This window comes from Salmo trutta, chromosome 37 (genome assembly GCF_901001165.1).
Source record: "Salmo trutta chromosome 37, fSalTru1.1, whole genome shotgun sequence".
NCBI classification, from domain to species: Eukaryota; Metazoa; Chordata; class Actinopteri; order Salmoniformes; family Salmonidae; genus Salmo; species Salmo trutta.
The window spans coordinates 14,454,459-14,476,582 of NC_042993.1; the positions used below are offsets into that span (position 1 = coordinate 14,454,459).

A 22,124-nucleotide genomic window follows, 5' to 3' on the forward strand; every position below is an offset into this window, starting at 1 on the left:
TATATTTCCGTCACTGGTCATCTTCTCTTTCACTGCTGATCGAATATTTTCCAGAACTTGGCTCTCTCAACCATGCAGCCACTCTCTGCTTTGATGTCTTAATCTCATCAGCATCAGGCACAGTCAGACCTATGAACAAACCAGCATTCCTTCAAAGCCTGGCTGTGTGTTTACTATAACATTAGGAAAACCTTAGGAACACCTGCTCTCTCCATGACGTAGACTGACCAGATGAATTCATGTAAAAGCTATGATCCCTTATTGATGTCACTTCAATCAGTGTACATGAAGGTGAGGAGACAATTGAGACATGAATTGAGACATGAATTGAGACATGAATAGTGTATGTGTGCCATTGAGGGTGAATGGGCAAGACAAAAGATTTTAGTGCCTTTAAACGGGGTATGCTAGTAGTTACCAGGCACACCTGTTTAACATCTTTCTAAGTTGTTTCTAAATTTGAGTTATTTAGCTGTTACAACTGACCCCATTTTACTATTTGCCCCGTCTCCCCTACCTTAATACCAGTAGAAAACATCTTTGTTCTGTCAGCCAAATAAAACTTAATGGCTTTTATTTTATTTGAGAATTGTGGTGTAGATGAGAAGCTCCTGTAGAGACCCATTTTCTGTTTACGGTCAAACTTCACGTACAAACGTACAATTTGTTTGAATAGCTTTCCTTATTTTGGTTGTCTCTATACTATGGTATTTAAGGTATACTAATAGCTGCACACACACGAAGCAGGAATGTGGTTTTGGCCACACTACATCCAAGGCTAATGTAAGGATAGTGTAAACAGAAACGTTGCAAGTGATGTTGGAGAGATCTTACTACACATATTTTACTAATGTAAATCTACTCTAGAGGCTATCCTTCCAAATCTCATTGACTTGACTATTGGGCAGGCTCTCTGGGCAGGCTGTTAACGCTCGCATCTGATTGGCTCTGAAGAAAATTACGTTTGAAAATAAAATCCTCTCAGGAGAGTTATTTCCTTGTTTTTCCTCTTTGTTTTAACTTTTTGCAACCGGGGGTCTCACAGGGCTAGCATCTTCCTGCTAACAACTTCCCCAGGTTTTCAACCAACCTGAAGGAAGACTGTGCATCCGAAGCTAGTAGCTAGTTTAAATGTTTGTGTAATGTCTAATACTGGCATAGTTTCAAAAGTAAAATCAATAAATATGCACTACACAATGCGTATAGGTGCATTTGCACGCTGAGTCTTAAATGAAGGTGATATGTACAATGCTAAAATAAGATCAGCTGAGTTTAACCTTAGATGTTATATGAAGAAAGGTAAGTATTGCCCTAATACATGATCCGATTCAAATCCACTTTATTCCTGCACATGGATTGATGTTACCAAATTCCCCACATGATTATCGATTTCCCCTTAATCTGACAGCATCATTATTTTCCTGTATTTTAATAATAATAATATGTGGTGATAATGGTGAGGGTTGCACATTTTGGGGAATATTCAGAGGTGGAAACTTTCCGTGGGAATTCATGGAAATATATGCAAATTAATATTAATACCCTTTAAATGTAGATGTTTTTTGCATTGGATATATTTACCATATCCGATGGAGACAGAAACATAAACCTTTTACCTTATAACTAGACATAATTGTAAATGATTAAATCCTTCCAATAGAAATTAAAAAATACAATTCAGTTATGAATTGAACTTTAATGAAATGAGTTGACTCTTCACATGGGATGATTACACTGAAAAACAAAAGAAAGGGAATATTGAATGATCCCCAATGATCCTTTGCATCTCCCAAAAATGTTTTCAACATACATCTGTAAAATGATAGTCTAGAAACTAATGCTTTGGTTGTCTTCCTCTCAGGCTTCCATGTCTTCTCCCTGCACCTCCTTAATGTCCACCTCTTGAACATCAGGCTCTGAGACCTCATCTTCACTGTCACTTTCCAACCTTGTCAGGCTCAAAAAGCCTCAAATTTGCCCGGATGACCACCAATTTTTAAACCATTGTATTGGTCAGCCTGTTGCGCACTTTGGTGTGTGTGTTCCCAAACAAGGACCTCTAAGGCTGGTGGGATTTGGAGGATGATGGAGGCAGCAGGGGAAAGAGCCTCAGATCCACAAAGTCCCTTCCACCAGGTGGCTGATGAGATATGTTTGCACGACTGCCATATTGCATCTCCATCCCAAAGCCCTTGCTTGGAAGTGTACTTCGCCAGACTGCCAAGAACCTTGCCATAATTGAGGCCAAGGTGGCGAGACACGGTAGTGATGACACAATAGGCCTTATTGATCTCTGCACCAGACAGGATGCTCTTGCCAGCATACTTGGGGTCCAACATGTACGCTGCGGCGTGTATGGGCTTCAGGCAGAAGTCTTCACACTTTGTGATGTATTTCAGAACAGCAGTTTCCTCTGCTTGGAGCAACAGTGAAGTGGGCAGGGTAGTACGGATTTCTTCTCTTACATCTGCAAGCAGAGTCTGAACATCAGAGAGGATGGCATTATCTCCCTCAATCCGTGCAATGGCTACTGCTATAGGTTTCAGGCTGCTTACCACTCTCTCCCAAAATACATCATCCAGGAGGATCCTGTTGATGGGGCTGTCCTTTTCGGCAGACTGTTATATGGCCATTTCTTGGAGAGACTCCTTCCCCTGCAGGAGACTGTCAAACATGATGGCAACACCACCCCAACGGGTGTTGCTGGGCAGCTTCAATGTGGTGCTCTTATTCTTCTCACTTTGCTTGGTGAGGTAGATTGCTGCTATAACTTGATGACCCTTCACATAGCTAACCATTTCCTTGGGTCTCTTGTAGAGTGTATCCATTGTTTTCAGTGCCATGATGTCCTTGAGGAGCAGATTCAATGCATGAGCAGCACAGCCAATGGGTGTGACGTGAGGGTAGGACTCCTCCACTTTAGAGCAAGCAGCCTTCATGTTGGCAGCATTGTCTGTCACTAGTGCAAATACCTTCTGTGGTCCAAGGTCATTGATGACTGCCTTCAGCTCATCTGCAATGTAGAGACTGGTGTGTCTGTTGTCTCTTGTGGCTGTGCTCTTGTAGAATACTGGTTGAGGGGTGGAGATGATGTAGTTAATTATTCCTTTCTCAGAACATTCGACCACCCATCAGAGATGATTGCAATACATGCTGCTTTCTCTATGATTTGCTTGACCTTCACTTGAACTCTGAACTCTGCATCCATCAAATGAGTAGATAAAGCATGTCTGGTTGGAGGGGTGTATGCTGGGCGAAGAACATTCAGAAATCTCTTCCAATACACATTGCCTGTGAGCATCAGAGGTGAGCCAGTTGCATACACAGCTCGAGCAATACATTCATCAGCATTTCTCTGACTATGTTCCTCCATTGAGTAAAAAAAAATCCTGATTCAAGGAGGACCATGAGCTGTTGCTATCGATAAGGTGTCTGATTCATCATTTTCACCTCGAATAGAAGGTGAGGGACTTTTGTCAGAGGTTGCTTGTTGTGAGCGCTGAGGGAACTTTATGCACTTGGCCAGATGATTCTGCATCTGTTGCATTCTTCACATATGATTTTGCACAGTATTTGCAAATGTACACAGCTTTACCTTCTACATTAGCTGCAGTGAAATGTCTCCACACATCAGATAGTGCATTTTCCTGTAAAGATTAGGGGAAAAAATGTACAAAAACAACAAATACAATTCCATGTACAGATAAATAGTTAAAGCAGTTAGATTAAACAACTGCTTTGTAAGATACTTTTTTTTTATGAAACATGTATGGAAACAGGTGAATTAACACTCCTCAGTTAGCAGGCTCAAGCAAGCTAAAACCCACATGGTAGTAAAAACTAACTAGCAGAAATTGTTAACAAGTTAGAAATTATTTGAACACACTTTGCTGTAGGCTACTATTTACTAGTTAACAAAAAATCATGTATGTCACATAAAATATATTCACCCGCCCAGTATTGTAATCAAATCTTACCAGAAAGTATGTAGTCCTTGGCTCAGACAGTGTAGTTGTGTGGGCTCAATAGCATCTCATTAGTGTGCAGGATCTTGAGAATCAGCTGTACATGTGATGGAAGAATGCACTGCGCATGCAGAGGGTTGCAATTCCACTGAATTGGGGATAGTTTAACCAAAATATGCCATAAGATCTAGAATTGCCTTATGTGTATCCCACAAAAAAGGTTCACTGTTATAAGCTAACTTTTTTGATGAATTTAAGCAAAATTCCCAGGCTTAACTTTCAATGGAAAATTTACCGGAAAGTTTCCGACCCTTTGCAACCCTAGTGATTACACAGATGATTTACAGCCACAACAGCACTCTGTCTCTGCAACAAAACAAGTACACACATGCAGGGACGCACACACGTACATATACATACATACACACACACACACAAACACTGATCCTCATCTAATGGATGGCTGGGTAGAAGGAAGCACTGTGCTGCAGAGACATCTGCTATGCATTGAGGACGAGGATTCCAGAACATTCCAGACTGCTGGCATTGACACGGCTGTCAGCCCACATTTACCACTAAGGCCTGACCCAGGCCTCCCAGCCCCTACATACACACACACACACACACACACACACACACACACACACACACACACATATATATATATTGTGTTATGTAAGTTGAAACACACTGTTGGTATAAAGATTAACATACATTTTTAGCACCATTAAGTTATACTTCAAGCTCTACATACCCTTTCAGCCTGTCCTATTTTTTTTATAGTTGGTTTAGTATCGGTAATATCAGGTGATTTATGGGTTAGATAGGTGTACCACCCAACAGCACATTGTCACAGCTGTATTTTATACATGGCCAATTGGCCATCTGATCTGTCCTGCAAGCCCTGGAGACGGTCACCTTGTCACCGGCCGTTACTCATGGAGACATGATTGACTGGGGAGGCTTGTATCCAGCGCTGCCACACACAAACACACACACACACACACACACACACACACACACACACACACACACACACACACACACACACACACACACACACACACAACACATACACACACCATAAATGTATTTGTGCAGCATCAGGAGTCTAATGGTGATGATTCTAATGGACATGACTTAATCAGACAGCCCATAACACTCTCTCTCTCACACACACACTCTCTCACACCCCAGTAAAGAGCTGTGAAATGTGGTCAGCAATAAACGCATTGGCTGCTGGGCTGTGTTGACATGTGGAGTGATGATAATGACGTCCATACTTAACATTAAACCCACATTAAGTATGGCCGCCGCTCCCCAACTGCTGTTTCCATTTCGACGCTGCGTTATTTTCCAACGGGATCTGTTTCTCCCCCCGCCCCACCCCTCCTCTGGTTTTCAACAGAACAACAGATGATTGTGAATGATAATCATGGGAGGATTGTTTACGTGAGTGTAATGTGATGAGTGGGCTGTGTCAGAGTGAGTGGATCCATGTTTACATACACACATACATTATTATACATCAGTATGGAGGCAACTGTCAAATTACCTTCATTAAGCATCCTTCTACCTGTTAACTGAGCCATTGGTATTCATCCTCCATCTCTCTTGCACACGCTCTCTCTCTCTGTCTATCTCTCTCTGTCTATCTCGCTCTCTGTCTATCTCTCTCTCTGTCTATCTCTTTCTCTGTCTATCTCTTTCTCTGTCTATCTCTTTCTCTGTCTATTTCTTTCTCTGTCTATCTCTCTGTCTATCTCTCTCTCTGTCTATCTCTTTCTCTGTCTATCTCTTTCTCTGTCTATTTCTTTCTCTGCCTATCTCTTTCTCTGTCTTATTGCTCTCTCTGTCTATCTCTTTCTCTGTCTTTTGCTCTCTCTGTCAATCTCTCTCTCTGTCTCTCTCTCTGTCTTATCTCTCTCTGTCTATCTCTCTCTCTCTCTCTGTCTATCTCTTTCTCTGTCTATCTCTCTGTCTATCTCTCTCTCTGTCTCTCTCTCTGTCTTATCTGTCTCTGTCTATCTCTCCCCATCTGTTACATTCTCATATTATTTCTCTATTTCCTCTCCTCTGCAAATGACTTGTAATAGCTTGAACTCCTCTGCATGCTGTATAACCACATCTTTCATACCACTAACTTTAAAGCTTTGCACACACACACCCAAACACACACACCCAAACACACACACACACAGCCAAACACACACACATACACACACACAGCCAAACACACACACACACACACACACACAGCCAAACACACACACATACACACACACAGCCAAACACACACACACACACACAGCCAAACACACACACACATACACCCACACACACACACCCAAACACAAACACACAGCCAAACACACACACCCAAACCCAAACACACCCACACACACACACACCCAAACACACACACACACACACTCAAACGCGCACCCAAACACAGACACACACACTCAAATGTGCACACACACTCAAACGCTCACCCAAACACACACACACACAAACACACACACACACACACACACACCCAAACACACACACCCAAACACATACACACCCACACACACACACACACTCAAATGTTATTTGTTATTAGAAGTTAATGAAGCACGTAGTTGTGTGCACTTATGGCCATGTCTCATGTGGTAGCTCTTACCCATTAGAGCCGCTGAGCCACGCATGGAAGCCATTTTGGCTGTGCGTTGTCTTAGCTCAGCAAATACTATATGGCCCAAAACCTGGGAATCATTTTGTGATAAGAGGGTATTTTGTTTGTTCCAGGCTGTGGGCTGGCATGGCAAAGCTCCTTTAGACCTACAGTTTGTCTAAAGTCTTAATAATTATCTGTTACCCCAGTTTTACCCCTAAAACAAACCCAGAGAAGACAAACAGGCCTATTCTGTGGTATTATTGACGCTTATGATGCAGTGGCTTTTGATCGATGTGTGCCGTGTATTGATTTTTATGTGCTAGCTAGAGAATACACTGTGTGTGTGTGTGTGTGTGTGTGTGTGTGTGTGTGTGTGTGTGTGTGTGTGTGTGTGTGTGTGTGTGTGTGTGTGTGTGTGTGTGTGTGTGTGTGTGTGTGTGTGTGTGTGTGTGTGTGTGTGTGTGTGTGTGTGTGTTGATAATATACGTTATGTCTGTATAGATGAAGTGTATCTGTGTTAGTGTTGGGAGCATGGAGTCATTACTATGGTCAGCGCAGGGTTATGAGTAAATCAATAAGCAGTAAAAACATACATATATTACAGACTCCCCATAGACTCCTTTAATACCCCTGAGTTATGACTGCCACTGGCCACATCTTAAACATGTCCAATAGTATTTCTCTGTTTTAGCATAACTTTGCAGCGGCTACAGAGGGTTTATTAGAGAGAAGGGAGAGGTAGAAAAGCATTGTTTGTGTCAGCTGTTTCCTTAAAGATGGACTCCTTTTTAGGGACTTTTTAAAGGATTGTCCTTGCTCATGTGGTGTTCTGGACCTATCAGAGGTCACTTGATTTGGGAGTAATAGTCAGGAACTAGATATGAAAATGATGAAACGTTTCAATTTCCTCTATTAAATAGCCCAGGATCTTTTATAAACGTGGCTGTTGCTTTTTTGTTGTTGTCTGTTTCCTAATTGTTGTAATCTCTCTTCCTAAGTTTCCGTTACATGTAGGTCTAACCGTGGTTGTGTGTTGTCCAGTTACTACAGCCTGGATCACAATCAACAAGTACCTGTCCAACCTGGTGGAGAGGAGTCTCCGAGACCTGGAGTGTTCTTACTGTATGGAGATAGGAGAGGTAGGGGAGTGTTTGTGTCTACTCCCTGTTTTAGTCTGTGCACATGTATTCATATTGATTCATTTGCCTGTGGTAGTAAGGCAGTGTGAAGGCTTAAGGCACACAGGTACATACTGAGGGGACCATTGTGGTTTGTGTTGATAGATTTAACATGAATCAGTAGAGTTGACCATGTCTTCTCGCCCCTCTTCCTCTCTGTCTTCTCTCCTCACTGTCTCCTTTCATCTCTTCCTCCCGGTTTCCTCTCCTCTCTGTCTTCTCTCCTCACTGTCTCCTTTCATCTCTTCCGCCCTGTTTCCTCTCCTCTCTGTCTTCTCTCCTCACTGTCTCCTTTCATCTCTTCCACCCTGTTTCCTCTCCTCTCTGTCTTCTCTCCTCACTGTCTCCTTTCATCTCTTCCCCACTGTTTCCTCTCCTCTCTGTCTTTCCTCCTCTCTTCCTCCAGGATGATTGCACCATTGAGGCCCTGACGTATGGTCGTATCTCCTCCTACTACTACCTGAAGCACCAGACAGTCAGGATGTTCAAGGAGAGGCTGAGGGCTGAGCTGCCCATCCAGGACATCCTCTCTGTCCTCACGGTATGTCTGACTGCCTGCTGAGAATGACCACAGAACATGATGACATTGTCTTATTTTCATCATGGCATCTATCTCCTCTACTATATACTGCCCTGGACTGTCCTGGACTAGACTGGACTGGACTGGACTAGACTGGACTGGACTCCATCATCAGCGGTGGGGCTACAGCCATTAATTTGCATTTCCTGTTCTAAATGTTTGAGTGTGTAGTTTAGTCTAATAGTCTATCAGGCATTGTGCAAGCCGATGTCATTTGTTTACCATACTACTGTGCTTCTACATGTGTTTCTCCCATTGTGTTCACATTGAGAAAGAGAGAGGGATAGACTACTGGGCAGTAGGATAGGTAGATGACCATGATTAAGGTCTGGATCTCAGTTCTGTCAAATTAACACCTCTTTATCTGGGCCTCATTAACTCCCCTCATTACTCCTGGGTGTCTTTGTTCTCTTCCTCTTTTTTCCAGTTAATAGCGAGTACCTATTCCTCCTCTCCCTCTACTCCCTGTTTTAGTCTGTTATTCCTAGTGAGGCTGCTGATTGGTGGCTGGTAATTGGTGGGATCATTAGGACACAAAGCGGTTTCACACCTCTCCTCAATGGGGGTCACCCGGCGACATCTTAGTTGTGTCAGATAACCCGTTGTGCCCCCTCCCCCCTCTGACTCCCCCATGATGGCTCTCACCCAGACATTTCGACGAGATGGGAGTGTGAAGGATCACAGATTAGAGAGGAACTGTCGGGAAAGAAATGTGTTGAAAATGCAGAAAAGATTTAGACATTATCTTCCCCTCTTTTGCTCCCACAACGCCCCCAGCCAGCCCCTACAGCCCCCTGTCCCTTGTCCACTCCCCCCAGCTAGATTCCCTTGTCCACCCCCCCAGCTAGATTCACTTGTCCACTCACCCCAGCTAGATTCCCTTGTCCACTCCCCCCAGCTAGATTCCCTTGTCCACTCCCCACAGCTAGATTCCCTTGTCCACTCCCCACAGCTAGATTCCCTTGTCCACTCCCCCCAGCTAGATTCCCTTGTCCACTCCCCACAGCTAGATTCCCTTGTCCACTCCGCACAGCTAGATTCCCTTGTCCACTCCCCCCAGCTAGATTCCCTTGTCCACTCCCCCCAGCTAGATTCCCTTGTCCACTCCCCCAGCTAGATTCCCTTGTCCACTCCCCCCAGCTAGATTCCCTTGTCCACTCCCCCAGCTAGATTCCCTTGTCCACTCCCCACAGCTAGATTCCCTTGTCCACTCCCCCCAGCTAGATTCCCTTGTCCACTCCCCACAGCTAGATTCCCTTGTCCACTCCGCACAGCTAGATTCCCTTGTCCACTCCCCACAGCTAGATTCCCTTGTCCACTCCCCCCAGCTAGATTCCCTTGTCCACTCCCCACAGCTAGATTCCCTTGTCCACTCCCCCCAGCTAGATTCCCTTGTCCACTCCCCACAGCTAGATTCCCTTGTCCACTCCCCCCAGCTAGATTCCCTTGTCCACTCCCCACAGCTAGATTCCCTTGTCCACTCCCCCCAGCTAGATTCCCTTGTCCACTCCCCCCAGCTAGATTCCCTTGTCCACTCCCCCCAGCTAGATTCCCTTGTCCACTCCCCCCAGCTAGATTCCCTTGTCCACTCCCCCCAGCTAGATTCCCTTGTCCACTCCCCCCAGCTAGATTCCCTTGTCCACTCCCCCCAGCTAGATTCCCTTGTCCACTCCCCCCAGCTAGATTCCCTTGTCCACTCCCCCCAGCTAGATTCCCTTGTCCACTCCCCCCAGCTAGATTCCCTTGTCCACTCCCCCCAGCTAGATTCCCTTGTCCACTCCCCCCAGCTAGATATCCTTGTCCACTCCCCCCAGCTAGATTCCCTTGTCCACTCCCCACAGCTAGATTCCCTTGTCCACTCCCCACAGCTAGATTCCCTTGTCCACTCCCCACAGCTAGATTCCCTTGTCCACTCCCCCCAGCTAGATTCCCTTGTCCACTCCCCCCAGCTAGATTCCCTTGTCCACTCCCCCCAGCTAGATTCCCTTGTCCACTCCCCCCAGCTAGATTCCCTTGTCCACTCCCCCCAGCTAGATTCCCTTGTCCACTCCCCCCAGCTAGATTCCCTTGTCCACTCCCCCCAGCTAGATTCCCTTGTCCACTCCCCCCAGCTAGATTCCCTTGTCCACTCCCCCCAGCTAGATTCCCTTGTCCACTCCCCCCAGCTAGATTCCCTTGTCCACTCCCCCCAGCTAGATTCCCTTGTCCACTCCCCCCAGCTAGATATCCTTGTCCACTCCCCCCAGCTAGATTCCCTTGTCCACTCCCCCCAGCTAGATTCCCTTGTCCACTCCCCACAGCTAGATTCCCTTGTCCACTCCCCACAGCTAGATTCCCTTGTCCACTCCCCCCAGCTAGATTCCCATGTCCACTCCCCGAAGCTCTACTATTTCTTCTTCTTAAAGTTCACAAGTGATCTACTATACACACACACACACACACACACACACACACACACACACACACACACACACACACACACACACACACACACACACACACACACACACACACACACACACTGAAAGATTATGTGAAAAAAGTATGTTGCTCTTCCCTCTGTCTGTCTCTCTGTCTGTCTCTCTGTCTGTCTCTCTGTCTGTCTCTCTGTCTGTCTCTCTGTCTGTCTCTCTGTCTGTCTCTCTGTCTGTCTCTCTGTCTCTCCTGCACTTTCCAATATTCGCCTCCCCCTTTCCCTCCCTCCCTGTCTGTAAATGTCACTAAAGAGAAAGTGTGCAAGAGAGATGGATGGATGGAGGGAGGGAAGCAGGGATGGATTGCTGGATGGAGTGAGTAGGGGAGTTAGCAGTTAGTGTGTTATGAGGATCTCTTTATAAAGATTTATTGTCTTTATCCCCTGCACATCTGCATGCAGACACTAAACCACTGCCATATCAATCCTGTTTTTCCCCTCATCGTTCCCTCTGTTCCTCAATCCCCCTCTTTTCTAACACTGCATCTCTCTGCTGATGGATGCTAGCTTAACAGTCCAGAGCAGGGTAGGCCCAATGACAAATGTCTCCGCTGGTCCTCTGTTGATGGAAATACGTTGGGGAAACTTAACGTACTGCAGTGAGTTAGAGAAACGCAGAAAAAGAGCCATGCGTCTCCTTGCATCTGTGTCCTCTGAAACCCCACAAACAAGCCTCAAAACAGAACACCCCATCAGCACTAAACACAGCCCGATTTATAGAGCATCATGGTTTTATATTAGACCAAATGGTTTTATATTAGACCAAATGGTTTTATATTAGACCAAATGGTTTTATATTAGACCAAATGGTTTTATACTAGACCAAATGGTTTTATACTAGACCAAATGGTTTTATACTAGACCAAATGGTTTTATACTAGACCAAATGGTTTTATATTAGATCAAATGGTTTTATATTAGACCAAATGGTTTTATACTAGACCAAATGGTTTTATACTAGACCAAATGGTTTTATACTAGATCAAATGGTTTTATATTAGACCAAATGGTTTTATACAAGATCAAATGGTTTTATACTAGACCAAATGGTTTTATATTAGACCAAATGGTTTTATACTAGACCAAATGGTTTTATATTAGACCAAATGGTTTTATACAAGACCAAATGGTTTTATACTAGACCAAATGGTTTTATATTAGACCAAATGGTTTTATACAAGACCAAATGGTTTTATACTAGACCAAATGGTTTTATATTAGACCAAATGGTTTTATACTAGACCAAATGGTTTTATACAAGACCAAATGGTTTTATACTAGACCAAATGGTTTTATATTAGACCAAATGGTTTTATACTAGACCAAATGGTTTTATACTAGACCAAATGGTTTTATACTAGATCAAATGGTTTTATATTAGACCAAATGGTTTTATACAAGACCAAATGGTTTTATACTAGACCAAATGGTTTTATATTAGACCAAATGGTTTTATACAAGACCAAATGGTTTTATATTAGACCAAATGGTTTTATATTAGACCAAATGGTTTTATATTAGACCAAATGGTTTTATATTAGACCAAATGGTTTTATATTAGACCAAATGGTTTTATACAAGACCAAATGGTTTTATATTAGACCAAATGGTTTTATACAAGACCAAATGGTTTTATATTAGACCAAATGGTTTTATATTAGACCAAATGGTTTTATACTAGATCAAATGGTTTTATATTAGACCAAATGGTTTTATACAAGACCAAATGGTTTTATACTAGACCAAATGGTTTTATATTAGACCAAATGGTTTTATACTAGACCAAATGGTTTTATATTAGACCAAATGGTTTTTTGTTCAACATCATCCATTCACAGTTTAGCACAGACTCTAACAATATGAAAGGGAACCACCACTGTACATTGTATTCAAAAATAAAACTTTATATTGTGGAAAATTGCTGTGTATTTGCTGACTGTTCATAGGATTTTATGAGCAGGTGTGGACAGTTGTAACTTAAGGTTTCTTCATTCGCTGAGAGGTTTTGCTCTTAAATATATTTTGGGGGGACTGCTCTCTTGGGTGAGGGGAGCCAGTGATCCTGATGCAGCTGTTTTAACAGAGATGACTGTAACAAAGGATCTAACCACAGCAGGGAACTAACTTCCTCCTCGCCGACTTTGATCTCTTTCCTTCTCGCTTTCTCTTTATATCCCCCTCTCTTCTCTTCTCTTCTCTCTCCCTCTGCTCCCCCTCCCTTCCTCCCTTACCCCATTCCCTCCCTCCCTCTCTCCCCTCCCACCCTCTCTTCTCCAGGATGCTGAGTAGTACGGGGAGCTGCCCGTCAGGCACAACGAGGACCAGCTGAACAGTGAGCTGGCTCAGCGTCTCCCCCTGCAGGCCAACCCCCACAGCTACGACAGCGCCCACACCAAGACCCACTTGCTGCTGCAGGCCCATTTCAGCCGCGCCCAGCTGCCCTGCTCCGACTACGGCACCGACACCAAGACCGTGCTGGACAACGCCATACGCATCTGTCAGGTTAGTGGCTGGCTGTGTGTGTGCAAGATCTGCTGTGTAGGTTTATGTACTGTACCACACACTGCATCCCTCTGGGTACATCCACCGCCCTGCTCCTTTCTGAACAGTGCACCTCTGAAATACTTCCTCTGTTTTCTTGTCCTTTTGTTCCCATCAAAAAGAACAGCTTGCTTTCATACATCCCAGAATGGATCCTCTCTCAGCCCTGGGATTCAGACCCTGAGCACATTTCCACATGTCAATCAGTCAGAGCACCAGTACTCAGATGTTCTGGGTGGAAGAAAGCTCTTCCCTGTTCATTCAATATGGGAAATGGAAGGCTTGTCTAAAAACACAGAGGCGGTGTCTGCTTAGTGCTTGGAGCTACTTTGTAGCCTCATGATCAGGATAGAATGCAGTAGAGGTGACATAGGGATGACATAGAGAAGATATAGACGGGCTCTAAATTAATGTTTTTATTGGTAGCAATGGTGCGCCCAACTTCAAAAAACTTAGGAGTACAACATAAAATCTTGGAGCACCAAAATATATCTATTTTTTAATTGATTAAGATATAGCATATTGGGCCTATATGAATTCTAGCTACTTTTGAGGCACATGCTGTGGAATATAACTAATATTTAACCCTGTAAGACATTTGCTTATTGTCAAAAGCTAAAATGTTGATACAAAAAATGACAAAGTGTTTGGCTGGTGGGGTTTCTGTACTGCGTGTGTAATAGAGTTTTCCAAATAAACGACCCCTCGATTGATACAAATCATCAAGATATATCATTCTACCAGGTAAGTCTACTTTGCAGTAAACATTTACTTTGGAAAGTTGTGTGGGAAAGCCTTTAGAAATGACTGTTTCGGTGTCACTAACTGGCTACAGGAAGTGCTGGACAGTGCACACGGGCATTCCCATGCCGTTACGTCTTCAGAAAGTTGAAGGAAAAATACAAGTTAGTGATGTAAACTTGAATATTCTTGAATATTCTTTACTTTGGATTGAACAACTCTACGGTAGGGCACTCAGAAACAACTGCACAGTGAAGCATGTCATTACAACCATTATTGTCTGGCCGATTTGTTTTCCTGGTTATACTGGTGCTCTCAAAATAAAATGTTAGCTCCACAGCACGATATCCAGGAGCACGTTGCCACCAAATGGTTGCTCTTTAGAGCCCTGGACATAGACATGACATAGAGGTGCCATAGAGGGCATCAGATGCCAGGAAACTTGTAAACTGAATGCCTGACAAGGTTTTCAAATAATCTAAATGATCATTGTTGACTTGTGTTCAAGCTATTTCTGTTTCAGTGTGATAATGAATCAGGATATGGTTTTGCCGTTGTTGATAAATTCTGCCTTTTTAAAAGACAAAGGCAAATACTGTATCTATTTTGGGTCTCTGGCTTCTTAGCATGAAAGTGAGGTGCGTGATGAGGAAGACAGTCAGGTTTGACCACAGGACCTCACGGGGACAGCACGGCTTTAACAAGACAGACTGCACTGTCTGCCACTAACCTAACCACCACACACACACTTAATGCAATACACACACAATACACACACAATACACACACAATACACACACACAATCTTAGAATACACACACACATAATGTGGATCCTGGCCACCAGATCCCAGGTCTGCTGGTGAGTGGCTATGCCTGGGAGAGATTTGGTCCATGTCTGCCTGTAGGATCTGGTTCTGTAACCCATTGTTGCTGCCTTTGTATGTGTGGGGGGGATGATCTGCGAAGCGCTGACTGTGTGTGTGTCTGGTAGTGATTGTCCATTGCTCGTCCACTTTTCTGGCTCCCTGCTTTGCCAGGCCAGGCTAACAGAGCCTTTTTCCTCATGTGGCGAGGGTATCGTATTCATTAGAGCCAAACGGAAAATGAAATCAAGCGTCTCTTTTTGGACTGATGTTTCAGTCCGTTTTCTTCCGTTTGGTACCTAATGAATATGGCCCAGCTAACGGGGACTCCAGTGACATCAGCCGTAGTTCTGTCACCATCCATTTGCTTCTTCAGCTTCTGTGAAATGTTAATCAGTACTACTTTAATTTGTACTGCATTAGCATTTTGATTAACTCTGCCGGGGCTTCGCCTGTGCACTCAAGGTCCTCTTTAGTCATAGTTACTGCCGGGGAATTACTTTCTGATTAATTAAGTTTGTTAGAATGCATCGGAGCTTGGCAAACTCTAACCTTACGAGGGAGGGAGGGAGCAGGTTAGCGTTTTTTGGTCATGAATCTTGTTCTGGAGGGAACTCTGCAGAAGGGTCCCTAGCTGGCAAAGCCACAAAGTCATAAAATATGATTTTAAACCTTAACTCTAACCTTAACAACACTGCTAACCCTAATGCCTAACCCTAACCTTAAATTAACACCAAAAAGCAAAAAAGCAACACCAAAAAGCAATATAGCCAATTTTTACTTGTCAGCTTGCCTCCAGGACAAGGCTCATCCCAAAAAACGTCAACCTGCGAAAAAGTAGTGGGGGGGGGGGTGTTACAGAAATTGAGGGCTGTATTTATTGTGTAGATGTTTAGCATATGTGCATGAACGTGTAAAGACATGCTGAATTTGAATGTGCAAAATGGGCTCAATCATAACTCATTGTGAGTAAATCTCACACTGATGTCAGTGGGGGATTTTATATAGTTATGTAAATGCATGAATTTTTCAACTAAAGTATTTCCTGTCTGTCTGTCTACAGGCCATGCTGGACGTAGCAGCCAACGGGGGCTGGCTGGTGACTGCTCTCAGCATCTGTAACCTGGTGCAGATGATCGTTCAGGGCAGGTGGCTCAATGACTCCTCTATACTGACCCTACCTACCATAGAGCAGCAACACCTCTACCTGTTCAGGTAGACAACATGACTCTACTGACCCCACACACACACACAGGATGAGAATGCTGCTAGGACTCTTTAATTAATGCTCTATGGTATGGACCATTTTATAATCCACAGACATGATCAAACTCTGCAAGCATTCTTATCATCAAGCAGCATCAGTTACATTCTGCTAACCTCAGGGCTGCTCACGCACACACACTAACACACACACACACAGAGGAAATTCAAGAGTGTGTGTCCAAGGCAATCTTAATTATTTTTACATACACACCATGTGGATTTGAGACACTGCGTCCTGCAGTGAAGAATAATTTTGTGCAAACTCAATAAATATGGTAAGGAGAAAGGGATAGAGGGATGAGAGAGGACAGAGGTTCCAGTGGCGACGACACAGCAGGAAGTGTGGTTAGGATTTAAAGTCACATGACTAGATCTGCCCCCTGTTGTTCCCCGCAGCAGGTGGAGCTCCAAGGGAGGGAGGGGCGGAGCCAGGGGCTTCCACGGACCAATAGAAGGGCTCCCTGAGCTGATTGCCTCCTGTGAGGGGCGGGAGAACACCTTCGCTGCCATCTTGGGGGAGGAGCTTCAATCCCATCAGATCTCCCAGGTAACAACCTTCTAACATTCTGCGTTCCTTCACCTCACTGTTATGGAAGACATCCAGATACTGGATGTGTAAAGTGTCACTTTCCTATAGAAACAGAGGATTTCTAGGGGTACATACGCTTCACCATGAACCCTCCAGTCTCCATTGTCCTCCACCACAATGAAATAACATGAAATACTTCCAAGGTGTCGGCCTCATCTCTCTATTCATGTAACCTTCTCAAATACTCTACCAGAGCACTACCAAATAACATATACACACACTCTACCAACGTCAGCCCACACACACACATACACACACACACACACACACACACACACACACAGTGAGAAGCATCAGAGAAGCATCAGTCTGTCGCTGTGGTCCAAGGTACCTCCAGGATCTCCTATTACGGTCCAATGCGAGGGTTTACAGCACCAATCTAAGTGCTAATTGCAGCTGTAATGAGAGCGTCCAGGCGCCACTGCCAGCCCAGCGGCCTTGCCCAATCAGTGTCCCCGCTCCCCCTCCTCCCAGCCCCTCAACGCTCCCCCCCATGGCATCGCGGCCTGGCTAATTAAATAACTAGATGCGTGGAAACGTCCCAGTCTGATTCGCCAGGGGACGGTAATCCTTACATAAATAGCTTTTGTTGGGTGAATCTGAGAGGCTTTTCTCCTTCTCCCATCCCAGTCCCTCCCTGACACTGACAGGGTCTTCAGGAGGAAAACATACACACACACACACAGGCACACACATTCGCACACCTATCATCCATACTCTCTCTCTCTACCTTCCCTCTACTTGTCTTGCTCTCTATCCCCTTTTGTTTTCTTCTCCATTTGAGTCAGAGATGTTAAAGTCACCATGACAAAGCTTTAAGAGGCACCTAAGACCATGGGAATTATGGGTGTTTGAATGACTCAAGCTTTCTTCAAACGCTCTAGTCTTACCAGATAGATATGTCCATCTTATACAAGGCTCTCACTTAAGTCTGACTCTCTCTCTTCACCTCTGGCTCTTTTTTTCTCTCCCTCCTCTTTTCTCTCTCTCTCTGCACTCCGGTCTGACACATTTCCTTGTCTCTCTCTCCCTCTCTCATTTCTCTGCACCCCTCTCTGTTTCTCTCTTACTGTCCCTCCTCCCTCTCCCCTCCTCTCCTCTCCTCCAGGCCTGGTCGTTCCTCAGCCATCTGCCCGTGGTGGAGGTGCGTCTGAGTGTGAAGGGTTGGTGGAAGGGGTGTGGGGAGCAGGCAGAGCACCCCCTCCCTGCGGCCAGGGGGAAGACCAGGGACGACAGAAGCTGGCTGGATGTCCACGCTGACCAGGAGTACGTCCTGCAAGTCTCACTGCAGCGCATCAACACCGGCCAGCAGAGGGTATGTACACACATTCATGCTCACACATGTATAAAGGAGCTCACACACACATTATTGACGTTAGTTATGATTGACTGCTGATAAGTTGATTTGTCATCATGTTTTCCAGAGGAAGCAGGACAGTAAGGCCCAGGCCCCCAGGTTCCCTAAGAATAAGGATGAGAGCTGGTTTCTGGTTCTAGGAGAGGTGGAGCGCAGAGAGCTACTGGCCGTCAAACGCATCGGATACTGCCGACACCGCAGCACCATTTCCCTGGCCTTCTACACCCCCGAGAAGACCAGAAAGTACGTACGGGAATCTTAAAAAGAATTGGAAAAAGTTCAACACATTTTTTCTTTGGGGTCTAAGCCTAGTTACTTTATGCAATTTGGGACAGCTGCCGGTGTGAAAGGGCTTTATAATATAGTTTGATTAATTGATATTTATCCCACCACAAACTCTTACGTCCCCTGGTAACCCTCTCCTCTCCCTCCAGGTGTATCTACACGCTATATTTGATGAGTGACAGTTACCTGGGTCTGGACCAGCAGTATGACCTCCACCGCAGCGTGACCCCTGCCTGCATCGCTGCCCAGGTCAACAGTGAAGTCACTGAGGCCATGGGAGGCATGTCCGTCAACATGATGACATCATCATGAGTGACATAGTGACAATGACCATATAAAAATGACAAGAGACAATGGCCATGTGTCTTTAGACGCCAATGTTTGGGATATTTACCCTGATGATGTGATGGTGGTAATTGTGTGACTGGATGTTAGCCTTTAAGCAGGGATGTCAAACTCATTCCATGGAGGGCCTAGTGTCTGCGGGTTTTTGTTTTTTCCTTTCAATTAAGACCTTGACAACCAGGTGAAGGGAGTTGTTCCTTACTAAATCGTGACCTTAACTTACCAATCAAGTACAAGGGATGAGCGAAAAACCCTCAGACACTCTTACCTTCTGTGGAATGAGTTTGACACATGTGCCTTAAAGGGTCCCATGCCTGTCTGGTCCTAATATAAAGGGAGGAACGGAATGAGGGTACAGGGTTAAGGAACTAGGGAGATTCTGGGTCATGGGCTATGAGAAACTGTTTGGCCTAATGGGACCCTGTACAATGATCAATACTCAGAAATACTCATGAAAGACAGCGCTGTCAAGTTACCTCATCAGCATTGTGTAATACAATGAATACCTATTTTGTTGCAGTATGTCATATCATTCCCCAGTCATATTCTGTCAATAATATATCCAGGCATTGGCCTACTATCTAAAACTCCCCAAATCCACCAACTTTTGAACGGGTATTGAGAAAAATAAAGCCTGATAAACAGTGGCTTGTTTTACTCAGTTGATTTAGGGACTGGAGAGTGGGGGAGGGGTGACATATTTTATTGAGACGTTGTTGAGATGAATAATAACAGTAGTAAGAGAGAGCAGCATAAAGTGTGGTGGTTAACTGCAGGAAAAACATCACTGTGTCCAACAGGGAAAAGCTGCTCCGGAGAGGAGTTTATTTAGGCTGGCGGGGAGGAACAGGAATTCTGTGCAGGTGTGTGAAACATGCTTCCCTGTAGTGCTGTGAGGCTACAGGTACTGCCCCCCCACCCCCACAATCCTTAGTGTATAGCGCAGAATAGCCTCCTTCTTTCCTTCTTCTTCCTCTCCTCCTCTTTCTTTGTGTAAGGTTCATCTATAGAAGCTGATCAAACTGCCATAGACAGTCATACAAGGAACAGAAGAACATAACCACAATACACAGAGGTAAATGTATAAAGATGTTTCATTGATTAGTATATTGTAACTGTATTTCTTTATTTTCTTGGGAGAGCTGACAACTATATTTTAGAACCAAACTTATGAGACAGAATCCAGCTGCGTCTTTGTTCTGATTTGTGGATTGTCCAATCAATTGAAGCAGATGTAACTTCTCTGTTGATTGAATATAATGACTTTTGAAAAATACTTTGGTTTGGTTTGAAAAGTCTTGAAATTATTTGGGGGTTTCTCAACTTTGAGATAGTGACCTATATATTGTTATATTACACTTACTATCAATGCCAAAAAAACATAGCATGCCAATAATTACCGATTAACCTCCTTAAATAAAAAAGCACACCATTGCATCTAAAACTACACTGCATGTGCAAATACTTTCTCTCCTGACACTGTCTGTCTGGTTGCACCACCATGTCCTACAGTATACAGTCTGTCTGGTTGCACCACCATGTCCTACAGTATACAGTCTGTCTGGTTGCACCACCATGTCCTACAGTATACAGTCTGTCTGGTTGCACCACCATGTCCTACAGTATACAGTCTGTCTGGTTGCACCACCATGTCCTACAGTATACAGTCTGTCTGGTTGCACCACCATGTCCTACAGTATACAGTCTGTCTGGTTGCACCACCATGTCCTACAGTATACAGTCTGTCTGGTTGCACCACCATGTCCTACAGTATACAGTCTGTCTGGTTGCACCACCATGTCCTACAGTATACAGTCTGTCACTGGGGCCATTTTCCTCTGCTATGGTTTCATCTGAATATGGAAACCGTTTGGTCCTGAAGAACAACTCTCTGTCAATCAGACATGGGTCAAATAAACATGTCAAACAGTTTCAAGTATTTGTTAGTGTTTGTGGTGAGCATGATTTCTCTCTATACTTCGACCCCTGCGCTGGACCGCTGGACTCTCTCCTGTAGCGGTCAGGTTCACCACGCGGTCACCATATTTCCACCGCTTCACTATTGGATCCAGAATTGCAGAAGGCTAATAGGCCTATTGTATGGGAATTAAGCCATAAGGAATGCGTTGCTTTGTCTCTGCAAAAAATTACATAGGCTACTTTTTTCAGTCTGTATGCAGGGTATCCCATATTTGAGCTTAATTAAATATGAATATAATTGTGTTACTTTATAGCCAAAGTGTGACAGGGACTCCAATGTAATTTGATGATTTTCATCTGAGCAGGCCATATAGCTAAATAGTGGGCTGTGCTGGCCTCAGTGCTAGACCGGTATTTTATTATAGGTGTATGTTGTTTGGTAGTGTAGACTACTGCATTAAGGTTAGTTATGGATATTAGTCTAGCAGTGCCTAATGTGATCATCCACATTTTCGAGTTAAAAACTATGGAGTCTAATCTAATTAGCATAATGAAAAAATCCCCATCAAAATCCTTCTGCTTAAGCTAGCTAGAGATATCTGTTTATATCTGATATTTTTGCATGGGCTGCGTCTCAATCTACTGCATCTGCCAATGGCGGCCTTCCGCATCTGTGGTGGAAGGTGGTCGAGCTACAGCGGTGTTTGTCAGATCAGGAGACATCTCACAAAAACGTCTCTGTCATCCGAATGGTTTGGCCTACAAAACGAATATGTTCTCTGTTTTTCTCTACTACCCCCACAAGCGTCACTTCATGGGACTCATCTGAAGTCTTACCACTGATCTGCCAACTTTCGTCTGTATTATCAGTTTGGGCTACACACTAATATGACCCCTCTATAGAAAAGTGAGGCTATCATGAACATATAACATACATGTTGTTTTGCTCTAGGACACCCACAAGCCTCACAAGACTCATCTGAAGGTAGCCCAGTACCAGATTTATGGAAATAGTTTAGTGCCCAAAATTTATTTTTGTTTTTAATATGGGTTAAAAAAAAAACATATTTCCTGATCTTTAATCTCTCAGATATAGGACAGACACTTTAAAATAAACTTTTTTATTAACTTTTTGATAATCGTTTTTTCCATGTATGAATCTGTTATTCAATGTGTTTCTATAAATTAATAGCAGTAAGGCCAAATTCAATGTTTCATCATGTAAGTAAATACTTTTTTTATAGGCCTAGCTAAAGGGGTCCTAAAATTCAAAATCAAAGCTAAATGATCCTTGGTATGACCATCTTAAAACAATGGCAAATGTTATTTTAGTAGAGCCCCAGCTTAGATTCTTAAG

At 44.0% G+C, this 22,124-nt stretch overlaps 1 pseudogene; it reads left to right on the forward strand.

The window, feature by feature from the left end:
* Nucleotides 1–20,784, forward strand: part of LOC115176482 (activating signal cointegrator 1 complex subunit 3-like) — a 114,227-nt pseudogene extending 93,443 nt beyond the window's left edge.
* The last annotated feature ends 1,340 nt before the right edge of the window (nucleotides 20,785–22,124 follow it).